General features: G+C 35.2%; 1 long non-coding RNA gene across 1 annotated transcript in view; it reads right to left on the bottom strand.

Annotated features, from left to right (window-relative positions):
* LOC134547712 (uncharacterized) overlaps positions 1 to 10,678 on the bottom strand; it is an 85,351-nt gene extending 74,673 nt beyond the window's left edge. The window contains exon 1 of the long non-coding RNA XR_010079569.1: positions 9,966 to 10,678. This is a non-coding gene — a long non-coding RNA (uncharacterized LOC134547712). The remainder of the gene's footprint in view (positions 1 to 9,965) is intronic.
* Between the last annotated feature and the right edge of the window lie 3,680 nt (positions 10,679 to 14,358).

The raw sequence follows: 14,358 nt of genomic DNA, 5'->3' as shown, positions 1-14,358 counted from the left end.
TTTAAATGACAGTAATTTGGCACACCTATCTGCTTTATATCAAGCAGGAACATAAAACAACACTGTAAAACAGATTTGTAAACAAATAAAAACCCCACCAAAACAAAGAAACACTGATGTTAAGGATAAAGAAATGCAGAAAAGTGTCATCAGCATCATAATGTGTTATAAATCAGGCCATTTCTGTCTCCTCTTTTTCAGAAAATATCTGACTTAAACTATATGAGAAACTGTGAACTCTTTTTATTTTCTTATTGAACCTATAGCCTGCAACAGGCATCCCTGAGCCTTCACATTTTAATAAGTGCACTGCAAACAGGAAAATGTAGGTTGCTGGTCTCTAACTTAAGTTTCTGCTTAAGGATGCAAAATATTTGATATGACACTGGGTAGTTTCTGTGGTTTTTAACACTTAGACCTGCAACACTGTGTAGAATCCTTCATTTCAATTTTTTTAAGAGATGAAAGAAATGTTCTTTCAAATAATAAGATCATTTTATATTGTTTTTAGGTCTTCAAATAACAATCCTATTTTTTCTAATTTTAACATAAAGGCTGTAAAATCTTTTTCAGAAGTACGACCTTTGGAATACACTTGTTCAGAAATGTTAAATGAATGTTACAAACTCTGAAGTTGCATTGTTAGTATTCCCTAGACATCTTTGTTCCTCAATATAACACACTAACCTTTCAGTGTCTGATGATACAGATGGGACATTTCTGGTGAACCTTCCCTAGCTTAAGTTCACTTCTTTCATTGATTGAAACAATGAACTCCCTGGAATCCCCCTTTCTTTGAAAAAAAGACTGTCAAGAAAACCAAATTAAATATTTTCCTCCTCTTTTTGTGACAGGATTTGGTGATGAAATATTTTTCACCTCATTTTTTGGTTTACAATTTTTCAGTGGCAGAAATTATGTAATAAAAAAAATAAATGCCATAACACAAGTTTAAACTACCGAATTTTGGAATGTTCCTAAGCAGAGAAAAATGTGGAAATGCAGCCCCATATAATGTCATTTGAGGTTTATAACAATATAAATTGTGTCCCTCTTTTTTGGAGAAAGCTTTTGTGAAGAGATGTATTGCCACAAGTTTGAAATCCATGCTCTGTGACAGCTGCTGACTGGTAATGAGTTCTAATGAGCTGTCCCTTTTCTAGGAAAAAACCCCACCATTTAAGACAACAACCTCTTTGCAAATTGCAAGAGCATGGGAGCAGAAGCAACTTCTCTACTCTGAGCTGATAAGCCCATGCTGACATCAATAGCATTTCAATTCAAAAGCAAACCTACACTTCTCAATTCAAATGTGAAAACAAAATGTGAGATTAGTGTTTGCATAGACAATCAAGATTTGCATTCATTTTCTTGTGGGTTTGTTGATACAGTAATGCTTTCGTTATTTCAAAACTACTAATACCTAAGCAAACAACATAGAAAATGTAGACTAGAATATGTTAATCTAAATCTATAGATTTAAATATATTGTAAGTATTTCTATATTCTGAAAGGGATTAAATATATGTATTGATGTCAGAAAATATTTCATATACAAAGACAAATGTGCCTACTCAGAGCTGGCTCTGAGCCTGTGTATTAGTTCAGATGCTATTTTGGAAGACAGCACTATCAGAAGATAAGGACAAAAGGCCAGAGAGTAATATTATTGACTTCAGTGTTAATGACAATTTACCCCATACTGAATAAGAGGGCTAATGTTCATCCAAAAATGACCCTATGATTTCAAAACCAGAGTTAAAATTTTAGCTTTTCTAGACAATTTTCTTTATGTACTAATATTATGGTTCTTTTTTATGATGTTTGTCCACATTTTAATTGCAAGTGAACAGATTTTCTGATATTTAACCCCTCATTCAACAAAGTATATGGCATGTACAGAAATGTATATGTTGCATATTTTCTTGTAAATTCTGTGTTGTCACAACTGATGATGTACATATATGCTAGAGCTACAAAGGCTTGGCAAATTATTCCACTGCCAGCCATAAATAACTTAGTTTTCAAAACACGTTCTACATTGTTTACCTACATTTCAGTCTCTCTGATGACTGAGTAAATATGTAACCTGGAAAAAAAATGTACAGTATGTAAAGTAGCTTGCACACAGGAGAAGTTCTAAATTAAATACTTCCATTTATTTATATTTTTTAAATATCTCTGTATATATATATGCATATGTACCTATAAAATATATTTCTAACAATTCAGTAGTAATACAGCCATTGTAATTGATATTTATTCACATAATAAGTATGGCTACTGTCAACTCTGTTATTTGTGTTAAGAGAAATCTATATTAGAAGGCCGAAAGTTGTGAACCCTCATATTTGCCTTACTACTTTCAATTACCAGTAAAATATGCAGGTATCCATGGCAGGTATAAGAAATTTAATGGATACGGGATTTTATTAAGCTGATCCCTTGAAGATACAGTGGCAAAGAACATTTTTCACTAAGTTATATAGTCTTTGACTAATATCTTGAAGAAACTTTTGGCTATAAATGAATGTCTTGGTTTGGCAAGACAGATATCTGTCAGGGAAAGCTGGAGCTCTCCTTGGAATGGAGACTGTAAACCCCTCTCTCCAAATTATTATGATTTTGCAATTAGGAGCTTTCAAGCTAAAATATGGGAATAGGAATAACAGTTCTTTACTAGAAATATTAAAAATACAAATGCAGTAGTACAAAAAAATGCAAACAAACAAAAGTCCTAGAAAACCCTGACAGAGTCAGAGATATGACCTGACACCCTGTTGGAAGCAGTCCAATTAAGTCTTCCAGGAGTAACAGATGTTGTTCTGTGGAGATGATCCTGTAGAAAAAAGGGTCCAGTTCTGGTGAGATGGGTCTGGTCTTCCCCCAGGAATCCAGTGGAAAATAGATTTTTTGGTGTTCCTACATCTCAGTTTTTATCTTGGTAGGAATGGTTGCCTCCTCTCTCACTGGGTGGAGCATCTCACAATGGGATGGTGTAATGTGTCCTGTCACTGGTAAGCCTTAATGGCCCATTAACAGAAGATATCCCCTGGAATGTGGACAGTGGTGAAAGAGATAAGAAACACTGCCCCACCTGGTTTTAATAGATGGTCCATTATCAGAAGGCATCCACCCTCCTCCCCCCTGGAGTTACAAGAGATAAAGAAAAGGAAACCATGCCCCAACTGCTTTCTACAGATGAAGTAGAATACACTTGTTTTTGGTTATATGACCCAAGACAATGGACTAAAACCAGAGATCCATCTGTGGGACAGAAACATACAGAGAAATAAGAGAAGATGACTTAAACATTTTGTACAAAGGAATGCAAAGTGGATTTTCCATTAAACACAAAGAAAAAAAATTAATGAAAACCAAACAATGTTCTGTGCTTCCAGAGAAAAACCTGAAGGCACCCTGACACAGACTGGTCTTTAAACGGCATTGCTTCCTTCATGTGTAGTCAGCATCACTAAACCAGCTAAAAAAGCTGCAGTTTTCATTTTTAGGAATTTTCATATATTCCTAATTTTCACATAATGAGTTACAATAAAAAATAACATGGATAAAATAATCCATGCCTGCTTAAGTGCAAGAAGGACACAATTTTTATTAAAAACCAATCTTGTCTCTTACTTCTAGAAGACATGGTTACAAAACACTGTCATTTGTGGATGCTCCCAAAGAACAGCGCTAGGTCATATAAAAAATCTTTTCCAAATTTGACATAGAATTATAGTATCATAGAATGATTTGGGTTGGAAGGGGTCTTAAGCACCTTCTAGGTTCCAACCCCTCTGCCATGGACAGGAACTCCTTTCACCAGACCAGGTTGCTCAGAGCTCCATCCCAGCTGTATCTAAGGTCTGTTTCCTCTCATATTCACCATTCCCTTTCCCTATGCACAGCTAGTTGAGTGAGAGCAATGATTTCTCTCTCGGTGGTCTATTGCCAGCTGTTCCAAGGAAAGATCCAAGTTAAGTGGCTGAACAGCTGTCTATTCTTTTTAAACAAGTCGATAAAATATGAAGATGTTATCAGAAAACTAAAAGACTCCTCTAAGTACTTTCATTAATTTTGGTTTTTATAATCAAACACCAAGTTAAAGTTAGCTGCTCTTTTAACCTGCTCATGGCTGCTGAATTTACCTATCCTGTCTGAACTCAGAAATTCTACAGGCAAAATGTCTTTTCTTCTTTCTTGATAGTACCAGTCATTGATTTTGGCTACTTTCTGATCTGATTGAAGAACTATAAGCCTGTATCTTTGCACTAGAGGATCCAGGCACTGGAATATTATTTATGCCTGATACCTATCAAAAGATATATTTATATATATATATATATATATATATATATATATATATATTTCCTTATAGTTGATGCCAGGTGTTCAGATTTCTTTTTAAACTCATGTCATCTTTTGCTAGTATGTCAGAACCAGTGATCATTTTTTTTGATCAAAAGCAAACTTAGTGGGATTTGGTTTTTTTACGCGTGAAAAACGAATTTACAACATTTGATTGCTTCTATGCAGAGCAGAAATATTAAAGACATTTTTAAGATTTTAGTGAAAGGTTCCATTATACATCTAGCTGCCATACATAGTCGTAACATAAATGAAATAATTCAGCAAACACCTTAAAAGCATAGGAAGTGGATCATATTGACTATATTAGAAGCCACGTCCTATCAGATTTAAATTTACTTCAAGGACTTCAGTGTGCAGTGTGGACCTGTAATGGAACTGAAGAAATATAAGAAAAGCAATAGTAGCAGGAGCTTGATGAGGCCAAGGCACACTGCAAATGTCAAAAGATCCATCTATAGAGCAAAGTACTCTATAGAGCTAAGGAGGTCTGACAATTTTAAACATACTCAAATTTATAAAGTAAATATATACTAAAAATATTCATGATGTATTTTTTTTCTTATTTTAAAATAGTAACTAATTTCCTCTTTGCAACTTTCTTTCCCTATGTCACTTCTGAACGATCCACTTCCCTGACTCAATGAAGATAGATTTCTATTATTTAGCATGGGATATCCAGTCTGCTATGGAGTCATTTAAAATATATCTTTGTTAGTACCTGCCTTCTGAAGGCTTTCAACACGTATGTTATCTAATTGCTTGTGTTATTTTCTCCTGTGGTTAAGTAGACAAATGCCCTATGTACTGGTTAAAAGTAACAGAGAAACCCTTCTTGACACACAAAATCCATAGGTTAGGAGTTAATTCTCTGTTCCAAAAAATTAAGGTAATTTTTTTCTGAATCTTTATTTATCTGTGGTATATTTAATCCAGAGAACACTTTCCATTACTGCTCTTCTGCATGCAACTTTTTGATCAGGTAATCATGACTATTTGTATTCATTGAGGACAGAAACTACAGTTACCTGGACCTTTTATAAGCATTTCAAAAATATGTCCTCTGCAACACTAATCTAAAGATGAACAATTTACAGAAACACCAGAGAAAAAGGGAAACAAAGATAAGCCTCTTATATGGAAGAAAATTGAAAGTGCCAACTTTCTAAGCAACTTATCCCTATTCCAGCACACATAAAAGTGTTTCTACTCCCTGTCAAATTGAAAAAGAGACTTTCAATTCTAATAGAGAGCAGGGAAAAAAGAATAATTTGATTGACAGAGCACATGAATGGGAATGGTGAACCTGCAGATGAGGACAGAAGAAATGAGGCCACTCTGCTATGACAAGAGAGATTAAAAAAAAAAAACAAAAAAACAAAAAAACAAACAAAAAAAAAACAAACAAAAAAAAAAAAAAAAACCACAAAAAACCAAAAAGAAACCCAGAAGAAAAAAAAGTCTATATTTAGCTACATACTTTTCAATCAAATTTCACACGTTATATTGGATGAATATAGAAAGGTAGAAAGGAAAAATGTCCAGTAATGGTATTAAAAACTTTAAAAAACTTCATCACAATGGTAAAAGTAAAACATGAACTACCCCAAAACATGAATATCCCCAAAAATCTATTTTAATTCTGAAAATATACATTATTTGAAATACAAATCTAAAATGAGGCGTTTTGTGTTTTAAATCAGTTTGTTAATTTTCTAATAGTGTGTGCATGGTCAGACCAGGTTTTTTAATAGCATGCAAGATTGAACTAAATTTAAAACACAAATGAAGGATATGGAGTTAAATGGAAAATATAAAGAAATTTCACATGATAGTATCAAAGGTAAACTGTAGCAAACTAGATGAAATCTTTTCTGATAAGAAATTTTTTTAGTCAAGGAAAATACAAATCTGATCTATAAGTACTACAATTAAAAAAAAAAAAAGAAAAAGGAAAACAAAAGAAAGATGTGGCACCACCTGGAAACTTCTAGTTTAGCTGGACGAAATGGACACCATTTTCAGAATTTTAAAGGGTAAGGAACTACTAAATAAAGGAGAGCATATGCTGAAAGTCAGACTAGGAAGCTGAAAGGAGACTACTCCTGAAGTGTCTCAAGTATTGGTCTTAAAAACTTGTAACTCAAATTATGAAATAATAGCTATGCTACAGAAAAGATGATGATAATAATGGCTAGTGATGGACAGATTTGGAGACCTCCTTAGGAAAATTACGATATCATGACAGACATTCAGAAAAAGATGAAAAAGTCTAATATAAATATTTGCAATAAGATGGGAATTTACTACACCTGTATGCAGTCCTGTGTTCATGAAGTGTCTATAAGCTCAAAGCAATAGGGCTGTAATGACTGTAAGAGGCATATTTAACATAGAAATGGAAACATTGATGTTATATGAAACATTGCAAGACTTCACCTGAAAAAATTTGTGCAATGCTTAGCCAAAAAATGAAAGATGAAAGACTGAAATCAAGGAGGGTGCAAACAAGCTTTTAAAAGTATGTATGGCCTAAATTAAGAAAAAGCTATGTTTCAGCTGTTAGATGATGTGACAGAGAAATAAATAGGAAAAAACTCTCTATTAGTATATTAAGAATAGTCATAATTTCCTATTTAATCACTTTTCTTCTGCTCATCCAAGTATCCTAACAAATGAAATATGGAATACTGACCTCTTACACACAAGTAGAATGCGTGCAATTATTTAAATAATGTGGAACTTATTGTCTAAGAATCTATTTTAAAAAATCTTCTTTTCATGGTCAAGCAATCTGCCAGTGAGCCTAAACCCTAAATTTAAGCCCTGCATTTGCCTGCACTGTGATCACAGGTGTCCCATATTTTAGGTGATACCTATTTTGGAGCTTGTAAAGGTTGCTGTACTTCATTCAAGATAAAAATCTGAACTAAGAGATCTTTCATAGGTCAGAACTCTCTGCACACCTCAAAAAAAAGATTATTTTCAGTGAGTCAAGAGTTTTAGACCAAATCCATCAAAGTTTGAGTCTTTAAAAGAACATTTAAAATGCATTTGACAGAGTGGACCAAAAGCTTTTAACAGGAGTACAAAGGGATGTGGTTGTAGAGTATTTCATTACTTGGGAAGGACTACCTTTAGAAGGAAACTAATTTCTATGAAAGTGTGGACTGTGGAAAGCTTCAGAACTGAGAAGTGACAGGTTTTGTTTTGTGTTTGTGTTGCCCATATCAGCCCAGGATTGTTGTCATAGGAAGCTGTCCTACAAATGTTTAATAAATAAATGAAATATCAGCAGTGTAATCTTTCCTGTGATCCTAAATTCAGTAGAAAAATTAGATTGTGCACCTTTGTCTAAAGAAACACTGTATTTTGTTTATAAGCTGTGAGATAATCACTATGATATTCATGATAATATCCAGCACAAGACCTACCCTTGCCCTAGTATCAGTAATGGAGCAATTACTGAAATACAGCACACAGCACGGCAGCAGTGGCACCTTAGTGATGAGGTCAGGCTATCCTCTCCTCTGGAGAACATAACAAAATTAAAATGCTTGTCTGTCAGTCATTTTCTTTTCCCCTGTGCTAGGTCACCTGGCTTTCTTTGTGTGCCCTCACCCCAGCCACAGATGCCTTTAACACAAGGAGTCCTTACTTCAAATTCATAGAGGAAGAATCCTAGGTAAAATAGCTTAGATCAGTCATCTAAATTTTTAAGTCTTTAAAATCAAGTATATTTTATTCTGTCCTGAATGTTTTTGAAATCAAAGAACTGATGAAGTCTCATCCCTAGATAAAACTTCTGAGTACTCCTAGAATTTAAATAATGATATAGGAAAAATGCACTTTAAAAATAACCTAAGCCTTTATTTTTTCTACTCCAAGATTACTAAAATAGTATTTATTGCAAATTCTAATTTTCATGATAAACAAAAAATTATTAACCATTATTCAAGAGTTTAATTATAAGTGTTTATTTTTTATAAGAGTTTATTATTATTATTATAAGAGTTTTATTTATATACGTCCCTCCTTACTTTGCAAGACTCAGATAAATCTATTAAATTCTATTAATCTATAATGTCTATTTTTTAATTGTCAAGTTAACTTAATATTTTTAATGGTTATTCAGTATTGGGAGTTCTAGTCTGCAAGGTGGTAGAAACATGGACCCAGCTGTACTGTGAGCTCGGGTTGTATAGGAATTATCTTCTGTGCCTAAAACAACTCATGAGATTTTGGGAGACATAATAACACGGAAATCAAAACCTTATTAATGTGTTTCATTTTCAGAAATCTGAAGTCAAAACAAAGAAATGTGAATAGCACTTCCATAATCTGATGATAATTTATAGATTAGAAGTAAAGACAGATGGACTCTTTTCTTTGGTCTTGATGTGGCATATTTTTTTTTTATTCATCCAAATTTCTACTTAGTGTCAATCAGTACTACAGATATTCAAATATATGTAGGGCAGCAACTGATTGCCTATAGGACACCATTAGTAAAAACAGCCTCTTAAACACTGAGTTGGCTAGAGTCAGTTTAAATTAATATGCCATGTTTTAGTTTGTTTTAGGTTTACTTTTTTTGTTCTTTTATTTTTTTTCCTAAAATAAAAGATGAGCCTTCTAAATTCAAAGTACACTGGAAAAATCTAAATTTTAGCAGCTATGGTTAAAATAATAATAATAAAATAAAAAGCTAGCTTATACAATGTGTTTTATAAAACCCCATGCTGATGGACATTTAAAAATAATTAAGGAGGGCTATAGCAATCATTCGAGTCCTAGATTATCACTTCCATATTTTTGTGTAATATATTTCAAGCCTAAAATATGTGGTTATTTTGTTTTAAAATATTGATAAAACACTAGCGTTTTTCCAGCTCTTTGAACTTCTCTCAGGTCCAGGACTTCTTGAAAATCAACATTATTGGCGCATAAAAACACTTGCTCAGCTTTTTTAATCGCTTTAGAATAAAGTTATTAATCCTACTTCTTTGAAATATCTCACTTTACAAGGTGCTATTAAATATTTTCCTGAGTTACTGTTGAAATTTAAAATATTTTGTGTTATTACACTACAAGACTAAAAAGAAATACTTATTAAATAGTTCTTTTTGCATTATTGTTGAAAAAACTGACATTTTCATTTTATAAGAAATATTATAGGATATTCTCCCCGCAGTATATTGATACCTACATTTCTTCTAATTCAATGTATCCCAGGCTCTGCTTTTTTTCTTTTAGTGCTTCCCATTTCCTACAAGTTTTAGTGGTTTCATTACTTATGACTTTGCCTCCTGTCTGCAATTGTTTCTTAATTAGAATTATCTTTATATATATATATTTTTAGCTGATTGCACTGTTGTAGTTTCTGAAAGAAACTGTAGTTTCTGTAGAAACTGATGGTTTCAAGGATTTTATCCTGCTAAAGTTTTAAATTTTGTTCTTCTCACTTTCTTGCTTTCTATTTTCACTTTCCATCGATCCTGCAAGCAAACATTTTCTCTTTTCCTAATTCTAGTAAACTGCAGTGAAAAAAAAAGCAACTGCAAGGCAATAAATAGCAAACACTTATTCCTTACCCAAGTATGATCTGGTGTTAGCAATAGTGCAAAATTCCAAAGAATAAGACTTGCACTTGTCTGGAGCAGTTAAAGGACCCAACCTCTTTCAGGAGGGTGCCTTAGGCATATTTGCTGTAATCAACTCCCTCTGCCACAGTAGTGAACTAAAAATTCTCCATAAATTTTACTTCAATGGAATGTCTTCTGAGAGCCAAAAGAGATAAGAAAAACTAATTATCTAAGCCTGTGTCCTACAGAAAGCTGCTTCCCCTTATTTCCTTTTTCTTTGCTTTGTACCTGGTGATGTACCTGATCACTCATGGTGGTGAGAATTTACAGGCTGGAGTTTCCTGGGAGCCAGCAGCACTGTTATACATCTCTTCCTGGAGATGTGCACTGTTCTTTCCTTCAAAACTACTCTATCACGTTTTTTACATGATGGGCTACACTGCACCTGTAAAACAGGGCAGGGAAGTTGTCATGCTCCAGACTGGGACAGGAGGGCTCTGGAGATGACCTTCTCCTGAAGGAATCAGTGACTGGGCAGGAAAATGAAGAATTGGAGTTTACTGCCTACTAGCTTTCGGGCTGAAAAAAAAATAAAACCCATGCAACCCCTAAAGAAGAAACATAGAACAAAGGATAGGTGTGCAGATAAATGTCATCTCCTTATCTTGCAGTCAGATTTCTTTTTACTTACTGGTAATTTAAAAGAATTTTAAAAATGTGTTTCTGGCTATGTCACAAGGTCCAAATTTCTGAATTTTAAAAGCTGTAATTATTAAGCAGTATAATTGTACCTATTTAAGTTAACCCTTATAGATTTGTGTTTATTAAGGATCTCACCCACAATATAATCAAATGAAGCACCTTACAGAACACAGCTATGAGAAACAAATATGCCAAAAGGAATCTTTTTCCTCTGTATTTTTTTCTTTACAGTTGAAAAAGCCTAACAACTGTGCTTAAAATAAATTTTGTTAATCCAGTTTACTGTGAAGAAAAATAAAAGCCTAGTAGCACATATATCTCTCTGCTTTCTCTCCATGTGCATTCCAAAAATGTTTTTGTCCAAAGTCCTGCCAGCTGTGGGAGATATTGGTGCTGCAAAAAGCCAACATACCTCCACTGCTGGCTCTTCTGTGGTTTGCAACCACTCACTGACAACATTAGGATTGATCTCTAAAAAGATCAACAAAAGTAGAAAGATAGTTGCCAGTGGTGGGTCTCAATGATCCATTCTACCCTTCATTTTGTTCCTTTCAACATCTTTTAAAATAAAATTCAATGACGAATCAATTTGAGGTTGTAGTTGGTACTCTTGAATACGTGACTTCTAACTTTCCAGAAGGATCTCAGCACTGTTCAGTATTCTGTTTTTTGTTTTCCTGCTGAGGATAATGAGCAACACAGAAATTAATATGTCTTAAGGGAAATTTAAACCTAAATGGATGACTGATACCTGGTTTTGCTTCTGTCAAACAGAAGCACTTTTATTCATGTCAGTGGCACTGGTGCTACCACTTACAGAACAAGGTCATATTTAATGCTCGTCAGGCAGGGAGACTCAAACCATTTCAAAGTCTGGACTTCTTATGTGGAAAGTATTTTTAAATATTCTTCATTACAGGATGCATGTAACATTTAATGTAGGATGAAATTAATCTCTCTATATAGAAACCATTTGTTTAATTTGCATTAGATTCTTTTTTCACTCCCATTTCTTAATAAAAGTCAGATTTTGCCTGTCATAATCTTTCAAAGCACTTACTTGCACATTGCCACACTCACCACAGCTGTCCCTTGTGTGTATCAAATGCAATGTGCTACTGCCTGCATTGTCTGTATCTCAGATAAAATGTCACATGCTGCTGCTGCTGTGCAGCCTGTCACCTGGGCTTAAGTACTTCCCTATCATGGAGCTCACCTCTGACTGCATCTTGGCAGCTGCCAAATCAGTCTTACAGGAACTGTGACAAGAACTGTAATATGGAGCAAAATTCGTAAGGCATATCAAGGACAGAAACAAAGGAAAAAAGTTGTGTATGAATCCACTGCTAACACAGCACCAAAAAAAAAAAAAAAAAAAAAAGCCTTTAAGTAAGCTGCAGTTAAATGACCATATCAAATAAAGGAGGTACCTGAAGTAATACTGAACATGAATTTATGAGCACAGCTCCAAAATTTTCACCCTTGCTTAAGTCATACATTCCCTTTAGCCTAGCTCTTCCAAATTTTGCCTTTATCAGGTCAGGCCTGACTTGTTGTGTGATAGAAGCAAGACATGAGTTAGTAGCCTAGTAGTTAGGAATACTGTTCCTGAATAAACCTGTGGTTTTTTACCTGTAACAAGACAATGTTTTACTTTGTTTTGTTCTGATCTTCATAATTTTTAATTAATGAATCCTCTAAAAAGTGGAAGAAAAAACATTACAAACTTTCAAAAAACTCAAACTTTTCCGCTTGAAAATTCTGGATTGACATTTTCCACCTTAAGATCTTGCTGCTCTAAAAGTAATGCAAACATTTCTAATTGTTTGAATTAAATACCTGCTGATCTTACTGGTCCTTTAATTGCATAAAGGAAATATTGAAAGAGATGTGTTTTACCTTCTAGATCATCAGTTCTCATGTTATATTATATATGTATGACACATGCTGAAAGTTTTGTTCAATGTTTTGTATAGCAGCATCTAGTTCTCTTGTATTACACATCTAACTATTGAGTCTAGGGTGAGACTCATCAGATTAAATGATGCTTACAGTGTTTACATCTGAATTTGTCACCCCAGATTGCCTTTATCAGTGGAGATATATTGGCCATTTCAGCCTGTAATTAGTCTGGCCTGGTTTAGATAGCTGCCTTAAAATGCTATAAATTGTTTCCATTTCCCTGCAACTACTGTTACCTGAGAAGAAGCAGAGACTTGATGGTGGCATGCCCTAGGTGACTGTATCCTCCAACTCTGTATCATTCTTCCCTCAATTTCAGCTAAGAGTTAGACCTGCAAAAAGAAGATTAAACAAACTTAATTGGGCAGAAGGAGCCATCTCTCTTTTGAGGCTCTCAAGGGGTCTGACTTCATTCCATATAAGCAATGTCCCCACTAAATTTAGGAACACGAATTACAAAGTTTAGGTGCAAGGAGGATATTATGGATAAGTAAACAGAAAAATGTTACTTCTGGTTCCTCTCTGAATACAGATTGCTCAAAAAGCATCAGCTGACTGAAATATGATCCCACAGGGCTACAAATCTGCCTTTGCCCCACCCAACCAGTCCTGTGACACTGTATTGTCACAATGCACCTACCAAAGGAGCAGACGAAAACCTGCTTCAGATGGATTTGTACAGTGATAAGTTTCATGAAGATAAGGTCATCTCCACACACTTTTAGAAGCCCAGAGGCACCAAAGCAAGCAGGAAGGTGAGTTCCTCCAGGTTGGCCCCTCACAAGGCATCTCAGGAGTGTGTCAGCCCCTTGGGCAGTGACTGAGATCCATCAGCCAACAGGAGATGGTCTCCAGGCCTTCTTACACATTGTCGGTGGATACTGTCCACAGAGGTAGTGGACTCGGTGTGGAATGCGGGGGTGGGGGGGGGAGCATTTGGATTATAAAAGACTATCATGAGATAATTAGAGGACAAACTAAAGGAAAGTCAAGGGAGGGTTCTGGGTAGCTTTTGAAGTAACAAGAATGGGAAAACGGAGGTAAAGAGATAAAAAGGGCCGGGTATCTATCATCAGGCTGCTGGACAATGTGCTTCATTGGCATTCACTATGCCTGATCATCCTGATCTGGCCTGTACTCACATTAAGTTTTTTTTTTACTATTTTTCTGAGTAAGACTTTATATTCAACACCCATATGTACATGGAACCCTGAATGCCAGCAGACAGAAGTGGGGAGAGCAGGTCAGAGGGACCATGTATCTCCTGTGCCAGCAACTCGAGAGGCTGGAGTGGTGTCTGCTGGAAGGTGTTCCCTAACTAACATCCACCTGCAGTAGCTGCTCAGTGCAACAGAGGCTTGGGGCTGCCACAGAGACCTGAGTGGGCTGAGAGGATACAGGTGACTAAGCCAGCAACAGGGGAGAGTGCAAAACGTGGGGGTCAGACTGGTCAACATCTTGTGTTTATGCTCATAAAGAAACTGGGAAACCAGGGAATCCAGGGCCTGGGTGATGTGTAGACTGGGTATCTAAAGGAGGGATCCATGCTGTGTGGATAAATTGCCCACTAACAGACCTTCATCCTGAGCTGTTGGAGGTGGAAACACAAAGGCTGTCTGTGCTGCCTGTATTTGTGTGAGTACTTCTGTCTTTACTAATTTGAGTGAGCAGTCATGTGAGTATGTACGTAGGTATTGTGGAATAGTACACACGTGAGTGTATTCCTATCAAGGACACA

Source organism: Prinia subflava, chromosome 2, assembly GCF_021018805.1.
Source record: "Prinia subflava isolate CZ2003 ecotype Zambia chromosome 2, Cam_Psub_1.2, whole genome shotgun sequence".
NCBI classification, from domain to species: Eukaryota; Metazoa; Chordata; class Aves; order Passeriformes; family Cisticolidae; genus Prinia; species Prinia subflava.
This window is presented reverse-complemented; position numbering and strand designations above follow the sequence as displayed.